The sequence below is a fragment of the Leopardus geoffroyi genome, chromosome C1 (assembly GCF_018350155.1).
Source record: "Leopardus geoffroyi isolate Oge1 chromosome C1, O.geoffroyi_Oge1_pat1.0, whole genome shotgun sequence".
Lineage (NCBI taxonomy): Eukaryota > Metazoa > Chordata > Mammalia > Carnivora > Felidae > Leopardus > Leopardus geoffroyi.
The window spans coordinates 213,344,220-213,354,826 of record NC_059328.1 but is presented as its reverse complement, the minus strand read 5'-3'; the positions used below and the strand labels follow the sequence as shown (position 1 = coordinate 213,354,826).

General features: G+C 48.4%; 1 long non-coding RNA gene across 1 annotated transcript; it reads left to right on the top strand.

Annotated features, from left to right (window-relative positions):
* The first annotated feature begins 2,320 nt into the window (after window positions 1-2,320).
* On the top strand, window positions 2,321-10,324 carry LOC123599604. The gene is made up of 3 exons (XR_006713223.1): window positions 2,321-2,917; window positions 5,136-5,262; window positions 9,471-10,324. It is a non-coding gene; the product is annotated as an uncharacterized LOC123599604 (long non-coding RNA).
* The last annotated feature ends 283 nt before the right edge of the window (window positions 10,325-10,607 follow it).

Genomic DNA, 10,607 nt, shown 5'->3' with positions numbered 1-10,607 from the left:
AATTCAGTACATGCACATTGCAGAAACTTCAGACAGTAGAGAAAGTCAGCTGTATTAGTTAGCTGGGGCTGCCTTAATGAAGAAAGCCCCACAAACTGAGTAGCTCAAACGACGGAAATGTAGGGTTTTACAGTTTGGGAGGCTAGGAGTTAAGGTCACACTGTTGCCACAGATGGTTCCTTCTGAGGCTGTAGGGGAAGTCTGACCCAGGCCTCTGCCCTGGCTTCTGCTGGTTTCCTGGTCATCTCTGCTGCTCCTTGGGACGTAGAGCACCACCCTGATGTCTGTCTTCTTCTTCCCAAGGTGTTCTCTGTGTGTGTGTGTGTGTGTGTGTGTGTGTGCTTCCAAATTTCCCCTTTTTGCAAGGACATCTTTTATATTGGATTAAGGCCCATCCTAATGACCTCATCTTAACTAATTACCTTGGCATTGACTCTATTTTCAAATAAGGTCAAATTCTAAGGTCCTGTGAGGCTTAGGACTTCAACATATGAATTCTAGGGGGCGCGGTTCGACGCCTAACAGCAGCCTTGTTCATAGTCACCCTTCCCTAGGATGACTGCTGGTCTCTCCATCACCGTGCAGTTGGTGTATTTTCTTTCAGGTTTGCTCTACACGCATACGAACACTCGCAGAATTTATTTTGTAAAACATGGAATCATACAGTTCTCTAATTTGCTTTTTTTTTTCCACTGAACAAAATGTTCTGAACACCTTTCCACGTGACCAGACACAGATGATATTTAAATGGGTGTATAGAATTCTATGCTTTGATGAGCCATGTTTTATGGATCTAAGAAATGTTTGTTTGTCCACGTTTGCCCTTCAAGCAGAGCAGCCACGAAGACGCCCGTATGCAGAGTGCTCTCTGGATTCCTGGCTGCAAGCGGGTCCGCTGGTTTAAAACGGCCCGTGTCTTGCAAAATATTTTGACACATATTGACAACCTGCCCTCCAGAAACGCGGGGAGGTGACCCTTCACACTCCCGCCGCCAAAACACTTTCTCCTCCATACCTGCTCTTCCCCAGCCTTCCTACTTCAGCGAGGACAGCTCCGTTCTAGCAGCCGGGGTCAAACCTTTTGTATTTTTAATTTTGTTTTCATGTTTACCTATTTTTGAGAGAAAGAGAGACAGAGCGTGAGTGGTAGAGGGGCAGAGAGAGAGGGAGACCCAGAATCTGAAGCAGACTCCAGGCTCTGAGCTGTCAGCACGGAGCCCCGGGGATCGTGACACGAGCCGAAGTTGGACGCTTAACCCACCGAGCCACCCAGGCGCCCCTGAGGTCAAATCTTGAAGTCATCCTTGTTGCCTTTTTGCCTCACACCTCGCACTGAAGCTCTCAGCAGGTTCCCTGAGCTCTGTCCCCAAAGTCTATCCAATCGGACCGCTTCTCCCACCTTGGTCCGCGTCATCTTCTCACGTGGACCATCTCCTTGGTTTCTCACCTTGACCTGACCGGGGTCTGCCCCGCCCCCGCAAAGTCTGTTCTCCCTACAGCCGCCAGAGGGCGCACCTTAAAACGCAAATCAGACCCTGCCCGCCTCTTCTGGGACTTCCCAGAATAAACCGCAAGGCCCTAGCCAGGGGGGGCTCCAGATCCTATTCCGTGAGGCCCTGCCTGTGTCCTTTTCCCGTTTTTCCATTCCCGTGTTTATCTCATAAAAACACAGAGAAGACTCCTTTGCATATTAAGATTATTAGCTCCGTCCACCAGAAGTCACTGGTATTTTTCCCATTTTGACATTTGCCTTTTTATCGCATTCATGGACTGTTTTGATATGTAAATTCATCACATTTTCCATTAGGATTTCTTCCTTGCCTGTACACTTAGAAAGACTCTCTACTCTTTAAACTTATATATTCACTAATATTTCCTTCTAGCATTGTTCTATATAGAACATCGAAAACATTACTCACTACTTAAAAAAAAAAAGTTCTTGACAGTTGTAATGTATTGGCTTCTCAAGACAAATTTTAGAATGAATTTCCTCAGTTGTCTGCAAAACCCTACTGGGATTTTTGTTGGGGGCTGCTTTAATTTGGGGGAGAATGAGTATTCCTATCCAGGAGTTTGGTTTGTCTCTCCATTTATTTTAAGCTTTAGGGCCCCCAGTAAAATTTTGTGGCTTTTTAAAAAATTTTTATTCATTTTTTGATAGAAAGAGACAGAGTGTGAGTGGGGGAGAGGCAAACACCGAATCCAAAACGAGCTCCAGGATCTGAGCAGTCAGCATAGAGCCCAACGCGGGGCTCAAACTCGCCAACGGTGAGATCATGACCTGATCCAGAGTCGGACGCCCCACTGACTTGAGCCACCTAGGCGCCCCTTGTGGCTCATCTTTACCCAGGTATTGTATATTTGTAGTTGTTCTCGTGAAGGGAATGCTTTCGGGGCCGACTCTTTTCCTGGGGACCCCGTAGCAGGCCGGGCCCCTCCTGCTGCCCCTGGGATACCTGGAGGGCGTGAGCGCACCGGCGCCGCGGACAACTGGAACTCCCAGTTCCACCCGCAACCCGCCCCGCGGTCCCGAGCTGCCGCCTCCGCTGCCTGCCACGGCGATTCGGTGGCGCCCCCTGGTGGCCGTTACCAGTGTGGCGCTTCTGCTGCCTTTCAATGCCACGCAGGCATCACCTTCCCGGTTAGACTGTTGTCACCTCCCCATGAAGGAAGGCAAACGATTTTCAACATTTTGGATTCAGCAAAGTACACCTCGGAAGATGAATATGAAAAAGTCACCCTAAAGCCAAACCGCCACTTGAAAATGTAGCAGCTATTTATGTATTCACTCCGAATCGGCTGATGCGACGGATCTTAGGGGCCAGGCCGCTGCGGTACAAACGCGAACCGAGACAGACAAGGGCCCCACTGTTGCCCTGCACAGTGTATTCTAGTGAAAGGAGACACAGATAAGTAAGTCAATGTGATTATTTCCAAGATAAATAAATAATTTGAAGAAAAGAAAGCAGAAACAGAGGCGGCGGGCGTGGCCAGCACTGGCTAGCGGTCAGGGCAGGTGAAGAGGTGTCCCATGGAGGGACAGGGGAACGAGGAGTCCACGCGTGGAGACGGGTGAGCTAGCTACGACTCACTCTTGTCCAGTCCGGAGCCCGTCTTTTCTTTACAGAAGTGGAAATTTCAGTTAGGAGAAAAGTGGAATATATACGTTCCTACTGCCTTGTCCATTCCTTCATAGCCATAGTTTACAATGCTGTTGTGTTTCACCCACAAGAAAGAGCACAGTTCCTATTCATCACGTGGGGAAGTGGGGTCTGCAGGCCCAGAAAGTGACTCTTGTTACCGGAATGTGGCTGTCGGGGCTTTGGTCTGGGTGTGGGAGGCATTTCTCTTTTGGCTTTGAGCTGTCTTTCGGGCTGGCTTAATGACATCTTTTTAGGCTGTAATTATTGTTGTCGATACGAAAGAGCAAGTCTAAGAATCGATGACACATAGCGTCCTGGGCTAAATTGGGTCCCCCCCACCTTTCCCAAGTTGAAGTCCTGACCCCACTACCTCAGAACGCGATGGCATTTGGAAACCGCATGTTTGAGGAGGTAATGAAGTTAATGCGGGCTTGGGGGTGGGTCCTCATCCAATACGACTGGAGTCCTTATAAGAAGGGGAGATCAGGACACAGGCACACACAGAGGGAAGGCCATGTGAAGACAGCGAGGGGGCGGCCCCTACGAGCCAAGGGGAGAGGCCTCAGTTGGAACCAACACTGACAACAACTTGATCTTGGACCTCCAGCCTCCAGAATTGCGAGAAAGTAATTTCCTATGGTGTAAGCCAGACAGGCTACGGTACTTGTTAGGGCAGCTCGAGGGGACTAATCCATGGAGATGAATGTTCTCTTTAGAACGAAACTTAATGGTTTCGTTGAAATGAAACTTGATAATGGTTGAAATGAAGGGCTTACTCTAAGAAAGGTTTGTAAACACGAGCTTAGAAGGTTTAGGAACACCTACAAGTGGGGAACCATGAGGTGGGAATGCGGTGAAGCCGAAGGAAGCGCAGACCTGACGGATCCTGCTGGCCCTGGGGCGAGGAGGGAATGTGTTAGCGGGAAGAAGGTAGAACGCGGATGCTCAGAGGGTGGGGACCAGGCAGCTTGTAGAAACTCACTCATTCAGCCAACACTGAGTCAGGGTCACCTACCGGCCAGGGGATGGCAGTGAATCAAAGCTAAGGAAGGGACGCGTGAACTTGGGGGCAAACAAGACAACAGAGAGATGCGCTGGTGAGTCAAGGAGACGTCATCAGGTTTTTCCAGAATCTGCTGAGATAGCCCCTCAGCTCTGCCCTGTCGTCACCCACCCTTCTGCCCTGCTGGACGCTCACCAAACAACCTTCCAGTTTCCAACTGAGCTTTCCACATCCCCTGACTGGGAAAGAGTTACCCCTTCCCTTTGCCACCCCCCCACCCCCGGCCAAGTTTTATAAATTGAGGACCTGCTTTGTGCCAGGCACTAGAGATACACAGTGGGGGGTTGACAGGGTCCCTGCAAAGGGAGGCTTTGTATTCTGGATACGGAGAGAAGTGGGTGGATTCAAGATTGGCTGGAAGTAGAAGAGAAGAATGTGGGAAGGAAAGAGAATTCCTAAGGATGATTCCTGGGTTGGAGGGCTAAGGAATAGGATGCATGGTGGGGCAATGGAAGGGGAATCTAGAATTTTCTTAGGCATCTGGGGTTTTAGATGCTCTTAATGCATCCAGGAGATACCAAACAGCAGCTTGATTTGTGAACTCTGCAGGCAGGTTGGGCCGGAGCTAAAAATGTGGGATTCGGCAGTTTACAGACAGAATTTAAAGTCATGGGACGAGGTTAAGTCACCTGGATAAAGAAGCTGGAGGCCAGGATGACTTTTGATATATTAGGTTTTTATTTTCATTTATATTAAAATACTTTCTAGTTTCCCTCATCCTTTCTCTTTCTTTCTTTCTTTCTTTCTTTCTTTCTTTCTTTCTTTCTCTTTCTTTCTTTCTTTTTTGACACAGGATTATTGTGAAAAGTGTTTTTTAATTCCTAGATATTTGGGGGATTTGAGAGCTGTCTTTATGTAATTGATTTCTAATTTATTTCCACTGTGGTCAGAGAACGGACCCCAAATAATTTAAATACTTTTTCTTTCAGATTTGTTGAGCCTCACTTGGTGATCCTGTATACAGTTGATCTTGACACACGTTCCACGTGCACTTGAAAAAACTGTGTATTTTGTGCAGTTTGGGGTTTTAAGTTCCACAAATGTCGATTATGGCAGGTTGGTTGGTAGTATTTGAATCTCCTGTATCCTCAGTAACTTTTTATTTTATTTTATGATTTTTAAGTTTTTATTTATTTTTGAGGGAGAGAGAGAGAGAGTGAGCATGAGCGGGGGAGGGGCAGAGAGAGAGGGAGACACAGAATCCGAAGCAGGCTCCAGGCTCCGAGCTGTCAGCACAGAGCCCGATGCGGGGCTCGAACCCACGGACCGGAAGATCATGACCTGAGCCGAAGTCAGACGCTTAACTGACTGAGCCACCCAGGCGCCCCTCCCCAGTAACTTTTTAAAAACTTAACTTCAGGGGCTCCTGGGTGGCTCTGTCGGTTAAACGTCTGACTCTTGATCCCAGCTCAGGTCATGATCTCACGTTTTGTGAGTTTGAGCCCCGCGTTGAGCTCTTCGCTGAGTGTGGAGCTGGCTTGGGATTCTCTCTCTCTCTTCTCTGTCTGCCCTTCCCCCGCTCTCTCAAAATAAACAAACATTAAAAAAAAAATTAACTTCATTTATTAGAACCCTTTTAGATTTACAGAAAAATTACATATAAAGGACAGTTCCCAGATGCCTCACATCCAATTTCCCTCACAATTAACATCTTACATGTAGATGTTTTATTCACATCAGGAATCCATATGGATATACTATTATTAACTACAGTTCATGCTTTATTCAGATTTCCTTAGTTTTTAGCTAATGTGACTTTTCTGTTCCAGGATCTTACCCAGGATCCCACATGGTGGGATTAATTACATTTCCTTAGGCTCCCCTTGGCTGTGATATTAAAAAAAAATTTTTTTTAATGTTTTTATTTATTTTTGAGACAGAGAGAGACAGAGCATGAGCAGGGGAGGGGCAGAGAGAGAGGGAGACACAGAATCCGAAGCAGGCTCCAGGCTCTGAGCCGTCAGCACAGAGCCCGACACGGGGCTTGAACTCATGAACCGTGAGATCATGACCTGAGCCAAAGTCGGACGCTCAACCAACTGAGCCACCCAGGGGCCCCTGACTTTCCTTGTTTTTGATGACCTTGACAGTGTTGAGGTATTTTGTAGAAAGTCCCACTGGGGGATTTGTCTGATGCGCTTGTTACGATTAGATGGGGGTTAGGGGGTTGGGGGAGGAGGACCAGAGGTGAAGCGTCATTCTTACCGTGTCATGTCAGAGCTACGAATTATCAACATGCCTCACCCCTGATGCTGCTGACCACCAGGCTGAGGAGACACTGGTCAGTTTACCTGGGCATCCTGCCTTTTATCGGGCAACCCTCTCCAGGGGTCCTCCTGGCCTCTGCCAAATGTCCCCGTGGAACATCAGGGATGTAAGAATATTCTTCCAAATACATACATTCTTCCCCAGTGACTTACATCTGGATGTAGGAATGTTCTCAACGTTCCAAGCGTTTTCTTCCCAGCCGCCAGTGCTCTCCGCCCATCACCGAGAGTGTTTTTTCTCTCGTGGGAAATAAACCGGCTTCGGTAACGGCCCACGATCCTTTTGAATTTTCCCGATGGAATTTTGGCTCCTGTTCCGCAGTTGTCCAGCGCGGCCGGTCCTGCCATCTGCTTTGGAAAGATTCTCCTCTCCCGTTAAAGGGCAGATTCCTTCCAGCTTGGCTATTTGCTGAGCATTCGTTTGTTTGTCTCGCTGTAATTCAGGAAGGACTCAAAATTTCTGCTGGCGTTATTGCCTCGCCCTTTCTGTGTTTTCCTGACCTCGGCGAAGCTTTCACAGTTTGAAGACTCTACATCTGCGGGGTTATACTTCGTCTTCCTCGGCTGATTTAGTGTGCATCTGATTTCCTTTCAAGTGTTTTGAAATAACGCTTTTAACTCAGTGGCATCAACCAGTTTCTTCAAAAGTGCTTTGATTTGTCCGGGAAGCGTCTGTTTGCTCCTGTGTTCCTTACGCCGGGTCCCCGGCCCCATCATCCAGGCTATCTTCCCCCGAGACCACCACCCAGGCACTCCTCCTTGGTGAGCGGTCACCTAGAGGCATCATCTGATTTTCTTCTGAGTTTTCTTTTTTTTTTTTTTTAATTTTTTTTTAACGTTTATTTATTTTTGAGACAGAGAGAGACAGAGCATGAACGGGGGAGGGTCAGAGAGAGGGAGACACAGAATCTGAAACAGGCTCCAGGCTCTGAGCAGTCAGCACAGAGCCCGACGTGGGGCTCGAACTCAGGGACCGTGAGATCATGACCTGAGCCGAAGTCGGCCGCTTAACTGACTGAGCCACCCAGGCGCCCCTCTTCCGAGTTTTCTAACATTCCACTTTGTTTCATCTGTTCACTGACCCTCCTATTCCCTTCTTTGGCTTCTTGTGAAATCAACTTTGCGCATCCCTGAAGGTCATCATTTTCATCCAAAGCGTCTTTACCATCGTCTCAAGCTGTCCTTTTTTTTCCTTCTGATGTATTTTGAAGATTGTTCTGGCTGCAGGTACGTGACAGTGATGTGTTCTGACACATCTTCTGAAGACTGAAGGTTTCTTATGATGCTGGCTGCCCGCTCCACCTGTTCTGAATGTTCAGATTTCCCTTTGACACGTCCTTTTCTGAAAGCCTCTATTTTAAGTCCGAGAAGAGTCGGTGGTTTCCAGCTCTTTATTAATGGTACCCAGGTTTTTAAAAAGACTATCTTTTAAAAAAAATTTTTTTTAATGTTTATTTTTGAGAGAGAGAGCATGTGAGTAGAGGAAGGGAGGAGAGAGAGGGAGACACAGAATCCAAAGCAGCCTCCAGGCTCTGAGCTGTCAGCATAGAGCCCGACGCGGGGCTTGAACTCACGGACTGTGAGATCATGATCTGAGCTGAAGTCAGATGCTTAGCTGACTGAGCCACCCAGGTGCCCCCAAAAAGACTATCTTTTTTAAAGAAACATCTTGGAGTCACAGTAAAATCAAGAGGAAGGCACAGAGACTTCCCATATCCCATCTGCCTCCACTCATGCACAGCCTCCCCCGTCATCAACATCCTCCACCAGAATGGGGCATTGCTACAGTTGATAAACCTGCACTGGCGTGTCCTTATCACCCATGGTCTTAAGACCCAGCCTTATGGTCTACACTAGGCTTCCTCCCTGGTGTTGTACATTCTGTGAGTCTTGGCACATGTACAATGACACGTATCCATAAGATTTTTTTCACTTCCCTGAAGATCCTGGCCATTTTAGTAAGTATGTGGTGGTGTTGCCTTGCTGTTTCAATTTGTATTTCTCTGATGATCTCTGATGTACGGCATCTTTTCATATGCTTCTTTGCCATTGGAATATTTTCTTTGGTGAGGTGTCTGTTAATAATGGCCCATTTTTAAATCAGGTTGTTTGCTTTCTTATTGTTGAGTTTTAAGAACTCTTTATATATTTTGGATAATAGCACTTTGTCAGATGTGTCTTTTGTAAATATTTCTCCTAGTCGGTGGCTTATCTTTTCGTTCTCTTGATAATGTCACTTGCAGAGCAGAAATTTTTAGTTTTTCTTTCCTTTTTTCTTCCTTTTCTTTTTTTCTTTTCTTTTCTTTTCTTTCTTTCTTTCTTTCTTTCTTTCTTTCTTTCTTTCTTTCTTTCTTTCTTCCTTTCTTTCTTTCTTTTTCTTTCTTTCTTAGAAAGAGAGAGCTCTTGAGCCAGAGAGCGGGGCAGAGGGAAGAAGAGAGAGAATCTGAAGCAGGTTCCACACTCAGCTTGGAGCCCAACGTGGGCTCGACCACCCCACGACCCTGGGATCATGACCTGAGCTGAAATCAAGAGTCGGGCGCTCAACTGACTGAGCCACCCAGGTGTCCCAGAAATTTTCAACGAAGTCCTGCCTATCAGTCATTTCTTTCGTGGGTTATCCATTTGGTTGTAAAGAAAAGGTCATCACCATGTCCAAGGTCATGTCTCCTATGTTATCCTCTGGGAGTTTCATAATTTTGCTTTTTACACTCAGGTCTATATCCATTTCGAGTTAATTTTTATGAAGGGTGAAAGATCTTTGTTTAGACTCTGGAAGAGCCCCCAGAACCAGTCGCCGCCCGAGTGGCTGGGATTATACGCTTTCTTTCTACTCACCATCTCCTACCCCTACTGCTGCTTTCTTGACCAAACTCAGTGGAGGGGATTTCTGGGTCGAGTGAACTATTCTTGTGTTTGGGGCTCTTCCAGACTCCCGTCTGTCTTAGGAACCCTCTCCATTTTCTAAGCTCTGCCTGATTTCCTCTTACCCTTGCAAAGTTTCTCCATCCATGGCAGGACTGCTCTTATCCAGGCCTCACAGCACCTCCCCGTGGAAGCTGCCCTCAGCTCACCCACGAGAGCCTCATCCTCTTAGGAACTAGTTCATCAAGGCTCCCCTGTGCCTGCCAGCCTGGACCCAGCATCACCACGAGTTGGAGAGGAACACCCTGAAGCTACCGGATGTCCCCACCCCTCCTGGGATGCCACCCTCAGCCAGCAGCTTGCTCTTCCGGAAGCACCTCCCGAGGGCCTCAATTCTTGGCATCCCCTCTGCACTGCCCCCAGACAGGCTGCTGTGGAATGAGGATGAACCAGGCCCCCAGGATCCCCACCAAGCCTGGAGGAACACGTGCTCCTGCCTTATGCCCCGTCTGCCTGCATCTCGGATGGGACACAGAGATCACTGCCACCATGTTAGCTGGTGATCCTTCCCCCAGCCAGACTCAGAGCCACCACCCCAGTGACAGCTCGGGAATGTCCTCCTCACATGCCTCGTTCCTGAGCAGTGGCAGGCCACGGGGCAGAGGCCCTCTTGGAAGGTCCATTGGGAGGGTGGGTGCCCGCCCCTCCTCAACAAGAACTTGGGCCAGTCTTCCGGTTGCTTCCTGGGCTTGAAGACCCAGGAACGCTCAGGTTCCCAGCCTGGGGTGGACAGTCGCCTCCCTGCCTTCAGCAAGTCTGAGCTCCTGGCCCCTAAGAGCCTAAGCCACCAGCCCAGCTTGGGTTCATGTTATTTTGTTCCATCACTGAGCGGCAGTCCTGATGGTGGTTTGTGGGCATTTGTCCCCAAGACGCTCCCCTGCCATCTGCTGGAAAGCTGTCAGGTTGAATAGACAAACTTGGATATGATAGGAAGGTGATGGTGCCCCTAGAGGCGTGCAGTGTGGTCCCCTGTTGGGATGTAGCTCTCAGCTGAGCTTGAGTGATGCCCGACCCCTGATCTCCCCAATCGGGGGAAGCTCATGGTCTAGGGGGACAGGGACAGACCCAGAAACAGAAACAGAAGGTGTGATATGCAGGAGAAGGATGGACAACCAACTGTGGGGGTCCAGCTCAGACCCACACCCTTTCTTGGGTGGCCGCACTTCCGGGTGTGGGTCCAGGCCTGGCTCAGTCCTCTGGCCCCCAGGCTGG